A 23,411-nucleotide genomic window follows, 5' to 3' on the forward strand; every position below is an offset into this window, starting at 1 on the left:
GGAATAGTTTGATAATGGTAAATTCGCACAGAACTGTATTGACGTTTCTGATGATAACTATACGGAAGAGATATAAATTTTCATTAAACGACATAAAATCAGTATGTGAAGAAATTATGGCTCTTTTTTATCTCGCGTTGACAGCAAAGGCAGATATTTGTAACGGTTTTTACCATTTCTGTCAATAATAATAATTTTTATCATATTTATGAATCATTCAATATGAGTGATGCATGCATGTGTTAACGTCAATGTGAGGAGTGCATGCAGTACAAGATGCATTTGTGAGGAGACTTATTCGGGGTTTCTGATGCAGATGAGCGGTGGGCCACTCATGTCGTAAAAGCGTTCGGTCGTCACGCCGAGAACCCGGGTTCGATTCCCCTTTCTGGTGTCCCCTGATGAGAGATTGCTGCAATATTGCGAAAAGCGGCGTAAAACTAACTCACTTACCCTGATGAAAATATTCCTGAAATTCCGCCATCGAGTGTCCGGGGTATTATATCTACATTTTATCATTAAATACATGTACACTCTATTTTCATTCTCGGGTCACTGGGGAGTATGCCCATTCGAAATCACAAAGCGGTCAATAGCAAAGTAAGTGAGTGAGTGTGTGAATTTGTTTTACGCCACTCTCAGCTATATTCCAGCTATAAGGCGGTGGTCTGTAAATAATCGAGTCTGGATGAGACAATCCAATGATCAACAGCATGAGCATCGATTTGCGCAATTGGGAACCGATGACGTGTCAACCAATTTTTGTGGCACGATAGCCAAGTATCCGCTGGTTACGCCGAAAATCTGGGTTCCATTCCCCACATTGGTACAGCGTGTGAAGCCTTGTTTTGGTGTCCCCAGCCATTAATAATAGTGTATCAGTTAATAAGCTGAATAGGCCTTTGACGGTTACGGGCGGCAACATGGAAGACGATACCAGGCATATGATTTCTTTACTGATTTGTGTTTTCGTTTGTTGTTTAACACGGCACTCAACTCTATTCCAGCTATAAGACAGCACGATCGAATCTGGACCAGACAATCCAGAGATGAGCAGCATGAGCATCGATGTGCGCAACTGCGAACAGATGACATGTGTCAACCAAGTCAGCGAGTCTGACCGCCCGATTCCGTTAGTCGCCTTTTACGAGAAGAGGAGTCACCTTTTATGGCAAGCATGGGTTGCTGAAGGCCTATTCTACCCCGGACCCGGGTCAACAGCATGAGAATCAATCTATGCAATTGGGATACGATTTATGTCCACAATGTCAGCAGGTCTGACAGCCCGATCCCTTTAGTCGCCTCATATACAAGCATGGTTTGTTGAAGATCAATGGTAACCCGGATCTACACGGGTGTCCCCCGCCACGCTAAAAACTATGTAAAACCATACTTTGGGGACGACTGTGTTCAGTCGGTTATCGTTTTGACGTCTTTACTCTTTGATCAAACTCATATTGCTTGTTTGATCATATTTTGTTCAATGTTGAAAGGAATTGGGCACAAGTTGTGTAACTTATTACCCCCTGCTCCCCTCTGAAACATGGACAATAATGAATGATGAAGCCCATGTCTGATGTCTCCCGCCGTGATATTGCTGGAATATTGCTAAAAGCAGCGTAAAACTAAACTCACTCACTCACTCACTCAATAATGAATGGATATAATATTAATACATATTATTGATTAATCAAAGCGCTTCGGACATTGTATTTATGCACATGACTTAAGATATTTTCATTAATACTATTTGACAGAGCAAGGTTGCTGTAAAGAATGGCATCAATGTCTAAGTGAACTTTTGATAGCTGAAAGTCTTGCTTTAGATCAAAACGGAATGCTGACATATTTTGGAAATCAAACTATTATTATTATACTGACACGGTTTAATTAAAAGGATTTACATTCATTTATCTGTTTCGGACAAGGACGAAGGTGTACTAATACCTTACCTTTTTTCTTCCATTTCGGAACATCATTCAGCAAACAAAATCTATTATACAGGTGCTCTTAAATAAATAACACAAATACGAATATAGCGCCGTTGAAACCGAGAATTCCCTCACCCATTGCTTTAACAAGATCATCTTTCACGGTAATATATCCAGGTGAGAATATAATCTATTCTCGTCAAACAAAACATAGTTCTGTCGAGTCAGCATCAATAAACACAGGGCACGGCTCCCACGGCCGTCCTACAACATCATAGGTTCAGATGCTACAGAAAATAAACACCCGTACGAGAATGAAATCAATAGGTCTATCTCTTGTACAAACCCACAAATAGATCTTTGACTGGCAATTTACAAACAGACTCTCCTTCTATCATATTTGTTTGTTCAACTATTAAGTGGCAGTAACAGGGCGCTTGTTAATAGTCTTTTATTTATAATATTTTATCATAGGAAGTACGACTGTGAAAACATTAGGCTCTGCAGCCAAAGACATCTCTCCAATAAGTCTCTTGCTTCTAATTAAAAAGTGAAAATCGTAATTTAAACATTATATTTTACCTGTGAACGCTGTCAAAACGTTACTAGGCTGAAGACGAACGATGCTTCTCGTTTTTTATAAACTTGCTTTTATATTTTCTTATTTACAGCCTTAAAACTTAGGACTGAGTGAGTGATGGAGGGAGTTTTTCGCCGCTTTTAGCAATATTCCAGAAACATCACGTCGGCGGACATCAGAAATGGGCTTCACACGTTGTACTCATGAGGGGCTGGAACCCGGAGTTGTATCGTTCGGTAACAGGGCAGTTCAGTTTGGTAACAGAGCAGTTTAGTTTAGTAACAGGGTAGTTTATTTTCTTTCCAACCAGTTATCACACTTCTTTGAAGGACAGTTAGAAGTGAAATACATAAGAATGAAGATTTTTATGGATATCAATTTCTTTATATGAGAACACAACGTTTCGGAGTTAATGCTTACTCCTCACCTGATGAAGGAGTAAGCGTTAACTCCGAAACGTTGTGTTCTCATATAAAGAAGTTGATATCCATAAAAATCTTCATTCTCAGTTATCACACTTGTTACTCATATTTCCCAACGGTCTATTATCTCCCACGTACGATAACTGCCACCCAGGCAACCCCCAGCGTTCAGCAGCCACCCAGACAAGTGCCACCTACTACAATTGTCATCCACTACAATTGCCTCTTACAATTGCATCAGTTGTCATCTACATTTGTCACCTGCTACAGTTACCTTTTACGACAAACTTCATCCAGGCAATTGCCACCCACTACAATTGCCATTTACCACAACTGTCATCTGAACAATTGCCACCTACTTCAGTTGCCATTTACAACAACTGTCATCTGAACAATTGCCACCTACTTCAGTTGCCATTTACCACAACTGTCATCAGAACAATTGCGACCAACTTCAGTTGCCATTTACAACAACTGCCATCAGAACAATTGCCACCTACTTCAGTTTCCATTTACGACACCTGCCATCTGAACAATTGCTACATACTTCAGTTTCCATTTACGACAACTGTCATCTGAACAATTGCCACCTACTTCAGTTTCCATTTACGACAACTGCCATCTGAACAATTGCCACCTACTTCAGTTGCCATTTACGACAACTGTCATCTGAACAATTGCCGTCTACTTCAGTTTCCATTTACGACAACTGTCATCTGAACAATTGCCACCTTCTTCAGTTGCCATTTACGACAACTGCCATCAGAACAATTGCCACCTACTTCAGTTGCCATTTACGACAACTGCCATTAGAACAATTGCCACCTACTTCAGTTTCCATTTACGACAACTGCCATTAGAACAATTGCCACCTACTTCAGTTGCCATTTACGACAACTGTCATCTGAACAATTGCCACCTTCTTCAGTTGCCATTTACAACAACTGTCATCAGAACAATTGCCACCTACTTCAGTTTCCATTTACGACAACTGCCATCAGAACAATTGCGACCAACTTCAGTTGCCATTTACAACAACTGCCATCAGAACAATTGCCACCTACTTCAGTTTCCATTTACGACACCTGCCATCTGAACAATTGCTACATACTTCAGTTTCCATTTACGACAACTGTCATCTGAACAATTGCCACCTACTTCAGTTGCCATTTACGACAACTGCCATCTGAACAATTGCCACCTACTTCAGTTGCCATTTACGACAACTGTCATCTGAACAATTGCCGTCTACTTCAGTTTCCATTTACGACAACTGTCATCTGAACAATTGCCACCTTCTTCAGTTGCCATTTACGACAACTGCCATCAGAACAATTGCCACCTACTTCAGTTGCCATTTACGACAACTGCCATTAGAACAATTGCCATCTACTTCAGTTTCCATTTACGACAACTGCCATCAGAACAATTGCCACCTACTTCAGTTTCCATTTACGACACCTGCCATCTGAACAATTACCACCTACTTCAGTTGCCATTTACACAATTAAATCGGGACAATTGCTACCAATTTCAGTTGCCATTTACAACAACTGCCATCAGAACAATTGCCACCTACTTCAGTTGCCATTTACACAATTGAATCGGGACAATTGCTACCTACTACAATGGCCAACATTTTCAGCACGCTGCCCACCCTGAAACTCATCTCTAATCATTCGCTCATTCATTTTCTATCCGTGAAGATCCGAGGATAGAATTGATCTTCAGTAACCCATGCTTATGGTAAGAAGCGACTAACAGGATATGGTGGTCAGGCTCGCTCGCTTGGTTGACACATGTCATCGTATCCCAGCTGCATAGATGAATTCTCATGATGTTGATCACTGGGTTGTCTGTTCCGGACTTGATTATTTACAGACCGCCGCCATATAGCTGGAATATTGGTGAGTGCGGCTAAACCTAAACCCGTTCGGTCGCTCATTCATATAGTCTCTGAAGGAAATCATCTAATCACTAGACTGGGATCCCGTCTATGACACACCGCTAAATTCTTTACATACCGAACTACTCCTACCATCAGTGGAACCAGCTAACCTTTGAGCACTGAACCTATAGGCTTCTATATATATTCATTCATTCTCGTCCCGGTCACATGGCTTGTGGTGCGTGACTTGAGACGTATGGCTGGTGAAGTTTGTTTACTTACACGTTTATTGACGTGCATGTCTTCCAAAATGAGTCTGACCCGTGAAGGTCCCGGGGTAGAATATGCCTTCAGCAACCCACGCTTGCCATAAAAGGCGACTATGCTTGTCGTACGAGGCGACCAAGGGGATCGGGTGGTCAGACTCGCTGACTTGGTTGACACATGTCATTGGTTCCCGACGGCATAAACCGATGCCCATGTTGTTGATCACTGGATTGTCTGGTCCAGACTCGATTATTTACAGACCGCCGCTGTAGAGCTGGAATATTGCTGAGTGCGACGTAAAACTAAACTCACTTACTCACTCCGAAATGAGTCTAGGTGTTAAATGCCTTGTCAGCTGTAAGACTAGCAGTCAAAGTCACGCTCACGTTTAAGACGAATCCAACTTAAATATTATTAAAGACAAGTCAGTCTCCTAGAACTTCGCGAATGAATAAATTTGGAGTCCAGCATAAATCTAGAGGAAATTAGAAAGTCTAAATGGATAAGTCCTGTGTGAGTGAGTGAGTTTAGTTTTACGCCGCACTCCAGCCATATTCCAGCTTAATGACACTGGTCTGTAGATAATCGATACTGGACCAGATAATTCAGTGATCAACAGCAGGATCTTCGCTCTACGCACGCGGCATACGATGACGTGTCGACCAAGTCCATGACGTCAGCGAGTCTGAACGCCCGATCTCGTTCGCCTCCTCTTACGACAAGCATGGGTTACTGAAGTTGAAAACCTGTTCTAATTCCGGATCTCCAAGGGTCTCTAAGTCACGAGTGACTGTGTGAGTATGGATTGACGCGGTTTTATTCCAGCAATAAGTTGGGAATAATAATATTAATAAGTTGTGAAATATCTGCACTCCTGTTGGACTGAGTTAAGAGTTGGGTGCTGTCAGCTTTCTTTTTTTTAAATTAGACTTCCAACAGCTGAACATTCACCGAGGTGTGATAATACCTTATTTCGAGGAATGGTATTATGTTTCAAGCAGGCACTACTTTTTCTACTGTGTATATCTGCGGCCAAGTAATTCCCTCATCTATAGTTTTTGTTTGTCAGACGTGACATTTAGTCAGTATATCAAACGTTTTTGAACAGAGTGAGCAGAATCGCTTCTTCTAGTGACATGTAGAAGCTGGTGTGATTAAGAAGAACACGTTTATGGATAGATAGACTTTTGATTGCAATGGACGAAACTTTTCGGTGTAGATGTTAACACTGTTATCAAGCACGTGATACACAACATTATGCACAAGGAGAGTAATTACATAAATGATATTTGAGTTTATACAAGTGAAGAGATTGGTGCACATTATGTTGACAATATTGATGCTTGTTGCGATTACACATAAAGTCAGATGGACAAGTGAGTGAGTTTAGTTTTACACCGCACTCAGCAATATTCCACCTATATGGCGGCGGTCTGTAAATAATCGAGTCTGGATGAGACAATCCAGTGATCAACAACATGAGCATCGATCTGCGCAATTGGCACCGCCAACATGTAGCTGGAAGATTTGGCAGGAAACAAACAAAATACTATTACCAGTCCATGAGACAATCCAGTGAACCAATGACATGTGTCAACTATGTCAGTGAGCTTGACCACCAGACCCCGTTAGTCGCCTCAGGGCAAGTATAGTCGCCTTCTATGGCAAGAATGGATTTCTAAAGGCCTCTTCCATCCTGGACCTTGACGGGTGTCAGATGGACAAGCGTTACGAGAGGTGAAAAGGAGTATAAGGTCGTACTTGAGAATATTTCGCCCAATCGAAGACATGCATGCGTGTGTACGTGCGTCTGCTTGTACTAGCCCAGACTTAAGCTGAATCTTTAGCGCTAGCTCACTAGAGCTAGAGGTAGAATAGGCCTTCAGCAACCCATGCCTGCCATAAAAGGTGACTATACTTGTCGTAAGAGGCGACTTACGGGATCGGAGGGTCAGGCTCGCTGACTTGGTTGACACGTCACCGGTTCCCAATTGCGCAGATCGAAGGTCATTCTGTTGATCATTGAATTGTCTGGTCCAGTATCGATTATTTACAGACCGCTGCCATATAACTGGAATATTGTTGAGTATGGCGTAAAAACTCACTCACTAAAACACCATGCCGCAGTTAAGCATGAATACCACATGAATACGCTATACTGACTCCGAGCCGACCAGTAAATGTTGTACCCATTAATGTCGAGCGTCAGGTTAGGACCTACAAGTATCATATATTTACGTCCTTGGTATGAAGCGGCCTGGGATCGAACCCGAGACCTTCTGCTCTCCGGACAGACGCTCTGACCACTACATCACGACAAATGTTAGGGAGGAGCGAGCAGACTGGGTTGTACGCTTTGAACCATATTTCAGTTACACCATGGCATGTCAACTCACAAAACGATACGACTCGAAAACAAATGTTTGTTTTTCTTCACTAAAAAAATATAGTTTCGGCATTCAATCGGTCCTGCGTACGAATGTGAGTGTGTATGTTCTGCAAATAGAATGAGCGTGCGAGGATTAATGTGTGGGGATAGAATCACTTCGTAAATAAATATCTAGGGAAGCTTGATCACGACGACAGTCTCGTAAATATTGACATATACCTCCAACTTTAACAACTACCTAGACTAGTTTCAAACTCAAACGTTTCACTATACAATATTCAACCATATGTAAACTGTTGCATAACGCTGCACACCTTGGGATATGTATAGTGACTTATGTACTATCTGTCTTGTGCAATGAATCTATGTATCTGTATATATAGGGTAGGTACTTCTGTAACCATGCTCTTATAATTGATTGTCAATATTTAGATAGATATAGGATATTTATATAGGGCATATATCCACGCACTAGTGCATGCTCAAGGCGCTGGTATATTTCCCCTATTGACTGATTGTATAAATCATTCTGGCTGACTAATGATGTCTAGTTACCTTGGTCCTGGGTTGTAGCGTGGGTTACTTTATACCAGATGAGTTGATTTTCACGTGAGTTGATTTCCACGGTTAACATTTTTAACGGCACAATGTCACACTTTTTCGACAACAGTTTTGTCTATAATATATACACTGGAGCATAGGACTCACATTAGCTTCCTTTTGATACAATAAAAGACTTATTATCCCTTTCGTCGTGACTGAAATCGATAATTGAAACTTTGAGGCGAACAGCTTCCAAACAGAGAACACTTGCGATATGTGGAATGTAAACACTTGATCAGTACATCGAAAATGCAGTTTTGTCGATGTTTGCCTGACTGGGCTCAATAACAAACTGCGTTATAGGATATTCGTAAAGAGCGTTCCAAGGGACATAAGTCTATGATGTTTGCTTGAAATAAACTTCGGTCGGTGGAGGGCGCGAGAGTCGATTTAATGCAACGTTGCATCAATTCATTCAAACTGTTTAATTTCACATTGTAATTTTAACACGTAATTTTCTTCGGAATAAATTATATGGTACCTTCTCCGGGTGCCGAATGTTAGTATTTATGAGGGACATGCACTGTTGATTTTTGGAGAAGGGTGACGTGAGAGTGTGCCTTTAATAATATTGAAAAAGACACGTTTCAAACAAGTGTTAATGCAGTTTCAGCCCATGATCCTTGCCAGTCCTGCTGGCGCCATTCAAAATGCTGACAAATATAAACTTGTATCTGGCTCTTCCTAATTAAAGTCATCCATATGCATTTTACAGAGCTCGTGTTTCCTAAGGAAACGCGAAACACGTTATGTTTGTAAAAACAAAAATAGGCGATCATAATTTTCCGCGATGTTGGTTACAGTTCCTTTCAGACCGACAGGCGCGAGTCCCTCATTAAGACTTGTTGCTGGGTAAACATCACCACCCATTAAACCACGATGGACGTATGCATAAACGAGGTTTTCACTCACAATGTTTTTTTAATGAATAGTTTTTGTTAGTTATACCACATTTTGTCAGTTATTTCAGGGCTAACTGTGAACGAGGTCTCAAAGGTACCTAGGTGATAGATATTCGCCACGTGAGAACAACAAACATACCTTTAGTTCTGACAAAGAAGGAATAATTGTATAATAAGGGCAACATTTCGTCTTAACGTGTAATCCTGGCTGGGGTAAGGAAGGCACACCTGCGTTACCATGTAAAAGCAGTTTTTCGGGATGAAGTTTCAATATTTGCTAATTAGGAGATATAGACATATGTTGCGTCTTATTTGAATGTTTGTTTTCTCTTTGTTTGTTTGCTTGTTCAACGCTACACTCAGAAACACTCCAGCTCCATGGTTAACATTAAGCGCGGTCTGGAAATAATCCAGTCTGGACCACACAATCTAGTGATCAACGGCACAAATATCTGTCTACGCAATGGGGATACGATGACGGATGTCAATCACGTCAGCAAGCCATACAACCCGATCCTGAGTTGTTGGAGACAGGTTCTAACTCGGATCGTCACCGGTTCTTATATGAAGGTGTGAGTTATCATCTATGTGTTCGATTCAGCATGAAATTGAGCAAACTTCCATATTACTGTTCAAGACATACACTATTGCTATATTATGCGATATTACTATATTACTATGTACAAACGATTTTCTTTTTTACACGATATTATTAAATGATACGATATTACAGTATCTGCTTGGTGTATCGTTTTGTACAATGACCTGACAATGCTATGACGTCGTGATCTTGATGACGTCACAATGCTATGACACGTTTATTAGCAGTACAGTGTTGAGAGATGTACACTTCTCATTGAAAATTGATGAAGAATGATTTTTGATGATAAACAGAATCTCACCCTGGTGTCTACTGATACCAATTATATCAACACTCGTTGATAAAGGTAAAAGCCCCGGTAAGCCTCGGATGTTTGTAATTTTATCAACTCTTGTTGAGCTGACGCAGCGCAAAACAACAAAGCAGTTAGCCTAGTGGTGAAAGCGTTCGCTCGTCATGCCTAAGACCTGGGTTCGATTCTTCACATGGGTACAATGTGAGAAGCCCATTTCTAATGTACCCCACCGTGATATTGCTGAACTATTGCTAAACTGTCCATGATATACCTGCCATGTAACACCTAGCCTCTCCTGAACCAAAGTCATGAATCGAGAGGGATTCTGAAATATAGACTCCTAGCAACCTGTGCGTTTGTTACCTGGCAACACAGTGGCTTTGTTGACAGCACAGCGTCGTATATTCGTCAGGACTTGTGATCGTCATTCGGTATTTTTATTCACTGGAATTGCTGGTCCAGACGTTTTACATACGTCATAAAACTCAACGAGATCACCAAAACACTGAAACTAGTCTAGGATTCCACGTGCACACAGAGAGCCTCGTGTTCGCGTAATAGACTAGCTTCGCACGAGCGCTGTTATTCATGGGTCACGTGCATTGCGCGGTGCGTAACAGATGAATTAAGCATTAGGAGTTTGTTAACGTGCTGCTAGAAATTACGGCATAATTGAATTATATCTTTCTTCAGGAGGGACTCCGAATAGTTATTCTTAAAGAACAGATTATTTTAGCTTGTATGTGCAACCTTGTACATTCTATTTGTTTCAGACAAACACACCGATAGACACACACGCAAATGCAAACGAAAGAATTCTCTTGAAGAATATACTTCTCTTAGATAGAATTGAATCATTCAAGGAGAATACACACACGCAAGCAAGCTCGCACGCACGCACCCATACACACACGCACGTACGCACGTACGCACGCGCACACACACACGCACACACACATTACCGCTATTGTGAATGTAAAGAAGCTGATCATCTATAAAGCTTTGTCGTACCATCAATCAGACAAATCTGATAGCCAATCAGACAAACTCAAACACTGGACCATCCTGAACGAGGCTTGCCTGATCACGGCATGTCTAACGCAGAGGTAATTGTTAATGACTTTAGGCAGCAGTATCGGCAGATAGAAACATGGCATAAATTAAACACACGTGTGTGAGTGTCTATTGATGCATGACATAACAGTAAGCTCAATTGATACGAAAACTTTAAAAACTTACTGTGCCGTCTTGTCCGTGGAAACATAGTATGATGTCCAAGAATCTTTAATCAGGAATAAGTTCCGTGTTTCTCTTGGGGTGCATTCCATGAACTGTGACTTAAGGGCGCGTCTCCCGCAGACACCCCCGAGGATTATGTGAGGTGTGAGTGTAAGCCGACGGTATGTACAGCTCTGTTACCGCCCGACCTCACGGTGACGGCAGTCTATATACTGTACCAACTGCTGGAGACGTGTCTTCTCGGGGCGAAAAAACTGATGTGGTGATGGTTGCGGGACTGAAAGTAGGCCTAGTTGTAGTAGTAGTAGTAGTAGTAGTAGTAGTAGTAGAAGTAGTAGTAGTAGTAGTAGCAGTAGCATCAGTAGCAGTAGTAGTAGCAGTGTTAGTAGTTGCTGTAGAAGTAGCAGTAGTAGCAGCAGTGTTAGTAGTTGCTGTAGAAGTAGCAGTGATATTAGCAGAAGTAGTTGTAGTATTAGTTGTTTGGTAGCTGTGGTGGTAGTAGTAGTAGCAGTAGTAGTAGTTGTTGCTGTAGTAGTAGTAGTAGTAGCAGCAGCAGCAGCAGCAGCAGTAGTAGTGATGGTGGTACCGAGACTGGTAGTAGGAGTAGTAGTAGTAGTAGTAGCAGCAGCAGCAGCAGTAGTTGCTGTAGTAGTAGCAGTGGCAGTAATATTAGCAGCAGTAGTTGTAGTATTAGTTGTTTGGTAGCTGTGGTGGTAGTAGTAGTAGTTGTTGCTGTAGTAGTAGTAGCAGCAGCAGCAGCAGCAGTAGTAGTTGCTGTAGTAGTAGCAGTGGCAGTAATATTAGCAGCAGTAGTTGTAGTATTAGTTGTTTGGTAGCTGTGGTGGTAGGAGTAGTAGCAGTACTAGTAGTTGTTGCTGTAGTAGTAGTAGTAGTAGGAGCAGCAGCAGCAGCTATGGTTGTTGTGGTGGTAGCGAGACTGAAAGTAGGCGTAGATCATATAAGTGTCCCACTCAGATCATATAGGTGTCCCACTCAAATTATACAGGTGGACTTGTCAGGTAGACTCTTTCTCTCTTTAACTTTGCTATACATTCTCTCTACTCCTTCATAAGATGTATATCACTGAAAATGCATGTTGTCCTCAATCTCTTTCACGTCTGTGAATAAATTTAAATCAAACTGTCAGGCCATACAGGGGCACGTGTCAGATCATACAGGCGACCTTGCCAGATCATACAGGTGCACGTGTCAGATCATACAGGTGGACATGTCAGATCATACAGGTGGGCGTGTCAGATCATACAGGTGGACATGTCAGATCATATAGTTGGAAGTGTCAACTCATGCAGGTGGGCGTGTCTGACCATACAGGTGGGCGTGTCTGATCGTACAAGTGTGCGTGTCAGATACAGGTGAACATGTCAGATCATACAGGTGGACATGCTGGATCATAAAGGTGGACGTGTTAGATTGTTTAGAGATACATAAAGGGTAGAGTATTTGCCTCCAGCTTGTTGAATGCATGTAGTGTTTACTCACTGAAAGGACCGTCAAGGTCTAGATTGTACAGTCGGTCTGCAACAATAATAACTGATCATATTCTGTGTAATTCCCGAAGCCACGGAGGAAACATCCTGCCAGTCCTGGATTCCACGGTATACGAAAACTGCCAAGATACTAACCCTAATTTCATGCCTAATAATTCACATCGCTGCCGATCAATCAAGACCGATGTATTAATTCTTTCGAACAGCTTGACTTCTCTCATTAAGTAATACACAGGACACAGTACACCATGAAACCAGTTCACCGAATACTGCACCGACTGCCACGGGGCTGGAGGGGATACATATGTGATATACGCAGGGGATATACGATACACACTGGGGAGTATGTCGGTTTCTGTGCCACTGTTGATTTAAGCCTGTGTTTCTCGCGGTGTATCTCACGGGCAACTTGCAACATTTTACACTGATGAGGTTTTAGGTCCTTTGGGAAGAATTCAGTTGCCGGTAACACCTCGTTGTAGATGTAGACGCGTACATTTACGTCACCCCTGGAAAGAGGGGTGTAACTGCCGACGGTTGTATCAACATCAGGCAAAGGCATCAACGCCAGCAGCATCAGGTGAAGCTGGCAACCTGATCAAAGGGTGTGCATCAACGTCAAAACGTGAAAGAATTAGATGAATGCGTCAAGAAATATTTTCAACGATGCGTTTACTTAGAATGATGATGATGATGGTTGTTTTTATTCTTTCCAAAATTGCGTACGGGAGAAACCCAGACGTAATCGCCATTAATTCCATTAACACATCGATGACTTACTTTTGTGAAACTTTATAAACCTGGTAAGGTAAAATATTTAGTCCATATTTACGTGTCTGCGTAGAATTAATATCTTAGCATAATGCTTATGTTTAAGAATTAGCCTTGACCTGAACAAAATATCTTTTAATGTATAAACCTAACGTTGGTGCCGCCCAATTTCCAGGGACGGGGGCAGAATTTTCCTATACGAGAGTTAAGAGCAATATAAAACACCAGACGGGAAAGTAGAGCTGATGTGAAAACGTGTAAAGGGGGGTAACTCTTTTAGGAATATCAGTGACTACTGGAGACATTGCGCTTAATAAAACCAAAACTAATTTTACGCTCAATTCTTGGCGATAATTTAATGTATGGTTGCATACAGAGAGCTGTATTAGATTTCCTCGTCAAAACGGATAAGTACGACGTAATTTAACTGGACAAGAATATAACTGTTTGTTAAGTGTTGGGCGCATGTAGGCCTTTTAAGGCCCAAGGTCGCCCTAAAACCTTACCTACCTACCTCAGTAACTACTGATGACGTGTGAGGAGCATCAATCGTATTGTCAGCAGTCAATGCATCTCTGTATGACGTTACACAGTCTTTCATTTTGTTGTTGTTGATCTACGCACCTGGAATGCGATGACGTGTCAACCAAGTCAGCGAACCTGACTACCCGGTCCTGTTAATCGCCTTTCACGACAGATATAGGTTACTGAAGATCAAGCGTTTGGTAAAAAACACAACTCAAGGCTCGTTTAATGGTTCACGGACATACAGTACGTGCAGACCGATTTACTTCAATCTTAGACACTTAATCTCTGAAAGTATATAATTTTTGTCTCAAAACATTTAAAATGAAAGGGGACAATCGAACTGAAATCATTTTACAATGCTTCATTTAGAATTAGAGTTACAAACACATCACGTCGTGGCAATCTAATGAATGTTAGCCATACTGGTCCTGAGATTGAGAACCTGAGGAAATCTAGACTTGATACGTTTAGGGCTTTGGCATTGAAGGATTGGGCAGAGGGGAAATGTTGTTCAGGGACTGTGAGACATTCTACTTAAACTGCCAACTTATGTATGTGAACGTGCTTGCGCGCGCGACTGAGCCTGAACCAGTCCGGACAATGCAGTATTTTGTGCTGCCGAACTACTATACCACACCCAGCCGAGACACGTGAAGATCAGGACTAGAAGTCCTTGTCTTCAGCAACCCATGCTTGTTGATTAGATTATTTACACACCACTATAATAAAGCTAAACGCGACGTAAAGCTAAACTCGCCCATTACCTTACTGATTCATATCATGCGGAGTCTTACATCTAGTCTATGAAATGAACATATTTTAATGAAAAAAGTTCATAGTGAAAAAAAATATACTATAATGAAATGGAGCCCTGAGACTTCCTTCATTTTCAGCCTAAAGCTAAGGGAATCTAGACTTGCCACATTCTGTAGACTTCCTGGGCTTATCGGTTTTGTTTCATCAGAGCGCCGTGTCGTGGTCCGCGCCCAGAAGATCCAACCACCAACCTTCCCTGGACAAACGCTCTGTCAACTGGTTTAATTTGGAACGTGTTTAGAGGAATGACGCCATTAGTAAAAGAGTCGCCACAGTACGCGCGTGGATGTATTCTCCCTCAAAACGACAGGAGACTCTAGAAATACGGATTAAAGTTGTTTCGCAGCAACCCTTCTGGTAGTAAGATAGGACTAAATGGACCTCTAGCTATTTGGTTGGTTGATAGCGTGTGATCGTATCCCGAAGGAATGAGCCGTTGCTCAGTATATCAATCACTGGACTTATGATAACTACTTACAGGTTACATAAGTGGATTATTTCTTAACTTCTAAAACTGAGCATCTGGTGTAAAGTTCAACGAAGTGCTCGTAAAATATTTCAAAATGCACACGTGATGTATGCGTATTTGCGTCGGGGTGTGTTGGTAACGTGTTGGTATGTTTAAACGACAACTATACTCGGCGATTTAAACTTATAAAATATGAATCGGCAGCTATATGCACAAGTCAGTAAAATACACCAGACCAGTGTGGCTGACGTCATGTATATCGGTCTACACTGTTGTGGCGTCACCAATGGAAATGGTTAAAATGCACTTCGCACTTTCATTCTGTCTTTATGAGTATGATAACAAAGCAGTGCTGACTTTAACTCTTGTTCACAACAAAACACCCGATGACGTCACCCATTAGTCTGGAACTCCCGAGACTCAGTATACAGAAATAACACCTGCATCAAGCAAATCAACGATCCCTGACCTCCTGACCTCCCCAACCGACGTACATGGCTAAACGTCCAAGGTAGTGAAAAGACCAGGCCGTTGTGCTTAGTAGCCACTGGCCCGCTAGCCCCTGGCTAGTAAAAATCCAATCGGGCCAGTAAATCTCCACTGGCTAGTGAATTTTCATAGGGTCATTTCTGTGAATACATCACTCTCTCTCACTTGTTAAGTTAATACGCTTTTAAATCATGCAAGATTATGACCTGATAAACATGTTCATCAAGTTAATGATGAAACCCATCTCATGCCGAAAAATATCTTAGCAACATCTAAATTTTAAATATGTTGCTTAGTTTCTACATTCAAATGTTGGGCTAGCGAATTGCATTGTGGGCTAGTAACGTTTTGTGGGCATAGCGAAACTGGGAAACTATTTTGCAGCCAAGCCCTATGGCTGGAAATGACGCTGAGGTTCAGAAACTTAACACTGTCAGTATTTTTCACAGGATACAACATCCCTCATGATGTTATTCGTGTTAGTCACGTTGTCTCTTTTCGACTGAATGTTAATTACCATGCTGTATCTTCAGCTAAGCCATGTTTAGATCTACGTCAACCATAAATACTGCTGAGAGTTATCTCCCTTCCGTTAGTGCCGGTTGTTGCGTAGTTACCAAGCTACGTCAACTATGCAGGATACACATGATTTTAAAGCTGAATTTTTGCCACCGGGTGATGGCTAAACACTTGCTACGCATACCAACAATGGAACCGGTTGACACTTCATCCAGGGTTAAGAAATATACTGCTGAGAGTTATCTCCCTTCCGTTAGTGCCGGCTGTTGCGTAGTTACCGATCTCAGCAAAAAGACGCCATTGTTGTTGTTGTATCTCGCCATTGTTTGTCGACATCTACCGACGAATTTGACCATCGAGTGATTTGTTCATATATATATATAGTCAAGCAGTTGTGTTCAAGGTACCACCTTTTCATGATGACTTTGTTTCTCTGAGTCCTTTGATATAATACACATCTTTTTTGTTCTACATAGAACATCTTATTTCAGAGTTTGTATGTTTTCTCCCACACAGAGACCAGTTTCACCAGTCGCTCACCCCTGTTGTCACCCCTGTCCCACGAAACCAAAACAAAAGAAAACTAAATGTGTTTACCTGAGTCTCAGCATTGATATTCCATAACCCACTGTATGAAAAGAATACCAAATTTTATATATCCAGCGTTTACATTCTATAATCCCCTGTATGAAAAGAATACCAAATTTTTAAACTGACCACTCAAATTTAGCATGAATTTTCACTCAGCAATTTATTTTTTCATTTCAACTACACTTTCGTTTTTACATATCTTTGTCATGGTTATTTGTCACGGTGACTTGGTATTCCTTATTACCAATATCCTGTATAACCATTCTTTCCCAATCCTGTATACAACACGCCCTTCATATGAACCATGTCTCATTATTTCTGTGTTCACTCTTCTCTCCCTATTTGCATCCTTGTGTGTTGCACCCTGAACCCCTATCCAACCTTCCCAACACCTACATCTCTGTCCCCGACCCAGTTCCCACCTCTGTTTCTTTCAACATCGCCGGCCAAGATATTGTGCCTGACACTGACTTTGTGGAGATAGATCTCGGAACTGAGGCAGACACACTACCCCTCCCACCCCTGTCCTTCCTGAGGGCCTTGCTATCCCGTTTCAAGACAGAGTCTTCACCTCCAACAAAAACGACCTTTGAAGTGACACACCGCCGCATTTCTTATTTGTTGGAACATTATAGAAACCTAATCTACAAAATTACCTTTTTAAGATTTCCATTTGATTGTACATTTTTCAAAAGTAAATTTTGGCTTTGTTCGAAGTATTGTTTGTTTTCAATAAATGCCCGTGCCTCGTTACATAGGGATCAAACTGAACCACCACCTAAAGTCTGATTCATGGGTTTACCGTCCCACCTGTAGATCTACTTACGTCTGACGACTAAATGTGGTCTGCACTATGTTTGTTTGTTAGTTTGTTTGAGAATGGCAGCTGAATCTTTGGCAGTGGAGGTTAAATACCGGTACACTGAAACCAGTTACAATTGGTCTTCAGCAACCCAAGCTTGTTGTGAGAGACAGCTAACAGATCGGGCTGTCAGACTCGCTGACTTGCTTGACACACATCATCGTATTCCGTGGGTCAATGCTCATGCTGTTGAACACTGGGTTTCTTGTGCAGCTGGGTCCTGGTCCTGGAATCAATAATGTTCTGGACTATGTCTTCTTCACTGGCAGGGCAGCTGGCTGGTGTAAGACTGGCAGGGCAGCTGAGTGATGTTGTTTCACAACTAGGGTGGCAAGGGGCACATCATCTTCAGGGCCACTGTCATCCTCGTCTTGGGTGTTAGTCTGGTCCTAGATCTTTAAGCCTGCATGTCAGTAGTACTTGTTGATTGTCCGGGTTTGGAAGCAGTCCCAAGCCTGTGGTAGATATTGCATGTCATCAAATACTGTATTCAGCTTTCTGTAGTGGACCTTTAAGTTGTTAATGATAACTTTGCCCATCGGCTGAATCTTAGATGTTGTGTTCGGAGGCAAACCACAAGTCTGATAGTCTTCAGATTGTCTACATCGGGACGAGCTGGACATTTGGCAACAATAACAACAATTCGTCGCCGCTTACGTTGCATTTACTCCTCGAAATAAACTAGATACTCTTGAAAAATGCTACAAGCTTTTTTATTTGCATTGTACTATGTGGGAAGCGGCTTAACATTGATGAAACAGCGACTACAAATGCATTGCATTGTCATTGTTTTGTAGCGTCCATAATGGGTGGTGATGTTTACCCAGCAATAAGTCTCAATGAGGAACTTGCGCCTGTCTGACAAGAACTTTAAGTAGCATCGTATAAGATTATGAAACCTTATTGTTTTTAACAAACACGTGTTTCGCGTTTCCTTGGGAAACGAGATCAAAATGCATCTGAGAGACTTTGACGCAGCATCAAACTTCAAATAAACAAATACATCAGCAAATATATGCATTACATCATTCCTTTTTATTCAAATGTTTAAAATCAACAGATCTGAAACCCTTAACTGAGTACCTCGTAAAACGTACTTAAGTGTGTAAGAGTGTGTCCTCGTCGTAACAGCCATGGTCAGTATGATACTTGTAAGTGGTAAAATTGTTTAGCAACACTGTTTTCAGTGTCTGCAGTCAAGTAAACGTAGTCTCAGTACTTTTCGTTACACTCCACTACTGAGTGGTGGAGTGTAACGAAATACTCTGAGACTAAGTCTACTTAAACTGCAGTGTCTGAGATCACAGGCAAACTGTAGCGCAAATGGGGTTGCACAGCGTAGAGAAAATGACCAGTCTTCGTATATGCGCGCGAAGCATATAAGAAGACTGGTCATATTCTCTATGCTGCGCAACTCCATTTGCGCTACAGTTTGCCTGTGGTGAGATTTAACGCCACAGTAGGCGTTAGCAGGTGAGACCAGTAGTGGGATTCACATCTTTCTGATGTCGTAAACCAAGCCTTGGTCTGCACGTGACGAGTGAACAATTTACCAACCAGGCAACCTACAGCCTATTTGTTTCAGATTTGTCTGTTTTAAACGTTGAAATACCCCTGTAGAGAATTTTAAAAAATAAGATACTTGTCTGGGACGAGACATGAACTTCAACTGTCTCCCTCATCTTGACGCCATAGGCGTTTGCGTGATAAAAGCAGTATACGCATAAACGTGTGAAACAGATCGGCGAGCCTTACCACCCGATGCATTGGTTACATAAAACCAATTCTTACTCAGATCTACTTGTACTGTAGATAGCCGTGCAGCCGACTCCGGGTTTCGTGGGAGGAAGCATTTTATACACTAAACCTAATCCATTTCTGACTTGAATAATTTACATAGTGAATCCCGTGAGACGCAAAAATGTTGGCTGTTTGAATCATTAATTCTTGTAAAATTGTAGGTTGCATGTCATATCTTGTAGTGTAAGAAATACACGCAAACCCAGGGTAACAGTTTAACATTGGCACATATAACGGTTAAACCTTCTGTGTAGTGGTATGACAGGAGACCTTGCATATCAAGTGGAGCATGCAACGTGCCTCCAGCCTGGGATCCCCATGTTACGGCCTTGGGTTTCTCAAGCTTTATAATTTATATTTAATAGCTAATCAGGGTAGATCCCCAGCTGGGGCTAATGTTTGTGTACTATCCAGTTGATATGTAATATGATAGTGTTACAGATAGAATGAGCAAAATAACATGGCCTATTCGGCTATCCTTAAGGGCTGCAGGACTGTGGAACGGCATGATACCCAGGAGGTGTTCGAAAATAGACAATACGCGATATGTTTGATTTTATGTTGTTAACATTTTCTGCTTTTGTTGTTGCACTAAGGACTCAGCGTCGTTTTTGGAGTCTGCAAACAAGCGAGTGAGTGGTTTTAGTTTTTAAGCCGCCTGTAGCAACATTCCAGTAATATCACGGAAAACCAGATATACACTTTGCATCCATGTAGGGAATCGAACCTGGGTCTCCGGCGAGACGAGTGAACGCTTTAACCACTAAGCTAACGGACTATCCCGTACATAATAGAATCTTTACAGGTTAGACTGCATGAAAAAATTAAATGTTTCTCGGGAACGTAATTTATAATTTTTTCCAATAGTGGGGTAAGACTTTATTTTTAAATTTTGATTGGAAACAATGTGACGAGGGAGGAACACATTTTCATTTTTTTTCTTTCACAAATACAGCTTGGGAAGTTTAGCGCGTGTTAACGAGTTGTAGAGTAAGTCACACTCGTTCAATACAGAACAAGCTTAATGGATAACAACTTCAAGCAGTCAGCTTGACATCGGTACCAAAACCTGTATCGACACGTCGCACTCACCAATAGAAGTTGCTATCTATAAAGCATGTTCTGTATTGAAAAGTAATGTCATTTTCTATATTTTCCGCTTAGGTTCTAAGCTTGATAAACATATGGGTTCAGAAATATCTTTTTCGTGAAGCTGGTGAAATTTTATTGCCAGTCTTTCCCGTAAGAGCTTCACAATTAATACATCCTGCAGATAAAGTCTGTAGAGTAACAGTTTTCAGTCCCTGAAACATCACATGATGATTGAATTGACAGAATAGGTTTGAACAAATCTACATTCAAACTGCAATCCGAATATGGTTCTCCATAAGTTTTTAGTTTCTCCAAAACTTCGATACTAATGGACACGCCAGGTAAGTGATCTTTTTCTCATTGAGGGTAATGATCTCGTTTTGTATCTTAGATTTGAGTAGAAATTAGAAACGTTACCAAAACATTACAAGGTTGTAAATAGTCACCGACTGCAAGCTTGAGGTCGGGCTATGATATCTGTTACCTTCCCAAAACTACATGTCGTTGCACCATTGTAGCCAACATCAAACGTGGATTCATGGTGTCTTTGGCCCGAACTCTGATAAACTTCTTCCATACGAAGTCAAATCCCGGTTATCCAGACCCATCCGTATTAGCAGGTCTTGTCGTGTTTCAATTCATGTGGGACTCTCGTGCTTCACTCCACTCGGTCAGCGGGCGATCAAACGTTCGTGCGTATAAGCGAGTCAGTTTTGTGTTAATTTTTATTTAATATGTTTTTTTTTCTCCCACAGGTGTTTTACTGTGATAGATTATTCAGTTCATGCACTACTATACGTTCTGTAGTGTCTTGAGTCTTGTGTCTCGTAGGTCATATGGCCGGATGTTATATTTTATCAGTGTTTTAAATTATGTATCTATATTGTATATATTTATAACATGTGACACCTAAATAAAAAAATCTCTTTTCTCTTTCTTGTATATGTTTTTTGTATAGCGCCATTATCCAGCCATCCCGTGAAGGTCCCGGGGTAGAATAGGCCTTCAGCAACCCATGCTTGCCATAAAAGGCGACTCAGCTTGTTGTAAGAGGCGACTAACGGGATCGGGTGGTCAGGCTCGCTGACTTGGTTGACCCACGTCATCGGTTCCCAATTACGCAGATCGATGCTCTTGTTGTTGATCACTGGATTGTCTGGTCCAAACTCGATTATTTACAGACCGCCGCCATATAGCTGTAATATTGCTGAGTGCGGCGTAAAACTAAAACTCACTCACTCACCCATTATCCAGCCCAGCCCAGCCCAGCCCAGCCCAGCCCAGAAGCTAAAAGGCGATGTTAGTCTCAAATTGCACATTGTATAATTAATCTGAACACCCTGGGGTCATACCGGTTGTAAAGTAAAGTATACCGTACAGAAACTGAAACCGTATATCCGTTATAATGAAAAATGGGTTTTTATGAAAAGTGACCGGAAGGTGAGGTTTCCGGATATATTTGGTCCTGGTATACTGGGTATTACTGTGCTGTTCACTTAACAGAACACAAGAAATACTCGTGTACATATCAACAAAACAAAAAAAATGTCGTTCTTTTACTAATCTCACATCTCACATTTACCAGCACGTGTACATAGTGTAAATGTTCGTCATGTTATTTGACAACGAATATTTCTATATTATCGCTTCGGAAAGTCAACACAAGCACGAGATATAATCTGCAAAAACTGACGAACGCTTGGTGCAGGAAGTCCCATGCGGTGAACAAACAGTATCGATAACTGAAGGCGTTTCTGGATATGACACTATAAATAGCCCGATACCTACATTTAACTATACATAAATCACCCAGCGTTCGATACGTGATCCTAGTAAGGAATGAACTGGTATGTGTGAATGCTACAAGCCCGAGATTAGAGTATGTCAAGCTTGGGGGAATTACGGATTATTTTCCAGAGCGAACACGTGACATAAGTATCGAGCCTTTAACGTGGGACAAGCAGTAGTTGGGAATTTCCAGTGAGTAAGCTGAGTTTTACTCCGCTTTTAGCAATATTACAATAGTATCACGGCTGGGGACACCATAAATGGGCTTCACGTATGTGGGGAATCGAACCCTGGTCTTCAGCGTGACGAGCGAACGCCTTAACCACTAGGCTACTCGCATCGCCCCGAATTTCCTTTGGGTTATTCTGAACATTGTCTGACACTAAAGATGGAACAGAAAGAAAATGTACGAAACAACCCTACAGGGAAGCGTCACTGAAGCCAGACTTACGTCATTACATACGTCTCGTACAAAGACATGTAATGAAACGTTTGTGACGTCATGCATATGTATATCCCACAATTTCTTAGTATTGTATCGCCACCCAAACCAGTTACTTGAATTATCCAGCGATATGGGGATGTCTGTAAATAGCGTCATACAATCCAGTGACTGACATCATGAACATCAGTGAATCTATGAATTGAAATACGATGACATGCATCAATCAAGTCTGAGAACGTGACCACCCGATCTGGCTAGCTATTCTCGAAACGTAGCCCTACGAACCTCTTAAGCCCATTCTTAACACACTGGTTACGATCAAAGTTACGAATTCTGAGCGCTACGTGCGTTTCGAGAATAGGGGCCCTGGTTACGACAGGCGTGGCCTGCTGAATGAAGAACAATGCTAATACGCATCTTCATAGGATGGATATCATGTCATATTGCTGGAACACTCATATCTTCAGTTGACTAACCATCACTTAGAAATGCTACAATGCAAATGTGCAAATATCGAAGAATTATTAAACGCTATCATTCGATGACTATTTTGTTTGGGGTTCTACTTGTTAAGGTCCCAATCAGCAATATGCCAGCTGTATGGCGGCGGTCTGTC

At 41.6% G+C, this 23,411-nt stretch overlaps 1 protein-coding gene across 2 annotated transcripts in view; it reads right to left on the reverse strand.

Annotated features, from left to right (window-relative positions):
- Positions 1-11,284, reverse strand: part of LOC137297848 (sodium-dependent dopamine transporter-like) — a 112,137-nt gene extending 100,853 nt beyond the window's left edge. Inside the window, exon 1 of one of the 2 annotated variants that reach the window (XM_067829813.1) lies at positions 11,118-11,284. The gene's annotated coding sequence lies outside the window, so the exon portion shown is untranslated. The remainder of the gene's footprint in view (positions 1-11,117) is intronic. The other variant, XM_067829834.1, reaches the window with a different exon arrangement.
- Between the last annotated feature and the right edge of the window lie 12,127 nt (positions 11,285-23,411).

The sequence above is a fragment of the Haliotis asinina genome, chromosome 1 (genome assembly GCF_037392515.1).
Source record: "Haliotis asinina isolate JCU_RB_2024 chromosome 1, JCU_Hal_asi_v2, whole genome shotgun sequence".
NCBI lineage: Eukaryota > Metazoa > Mollusca > Gastropoda > Lepetellida > Haliotidae > Haliotis > Haliotis asinina.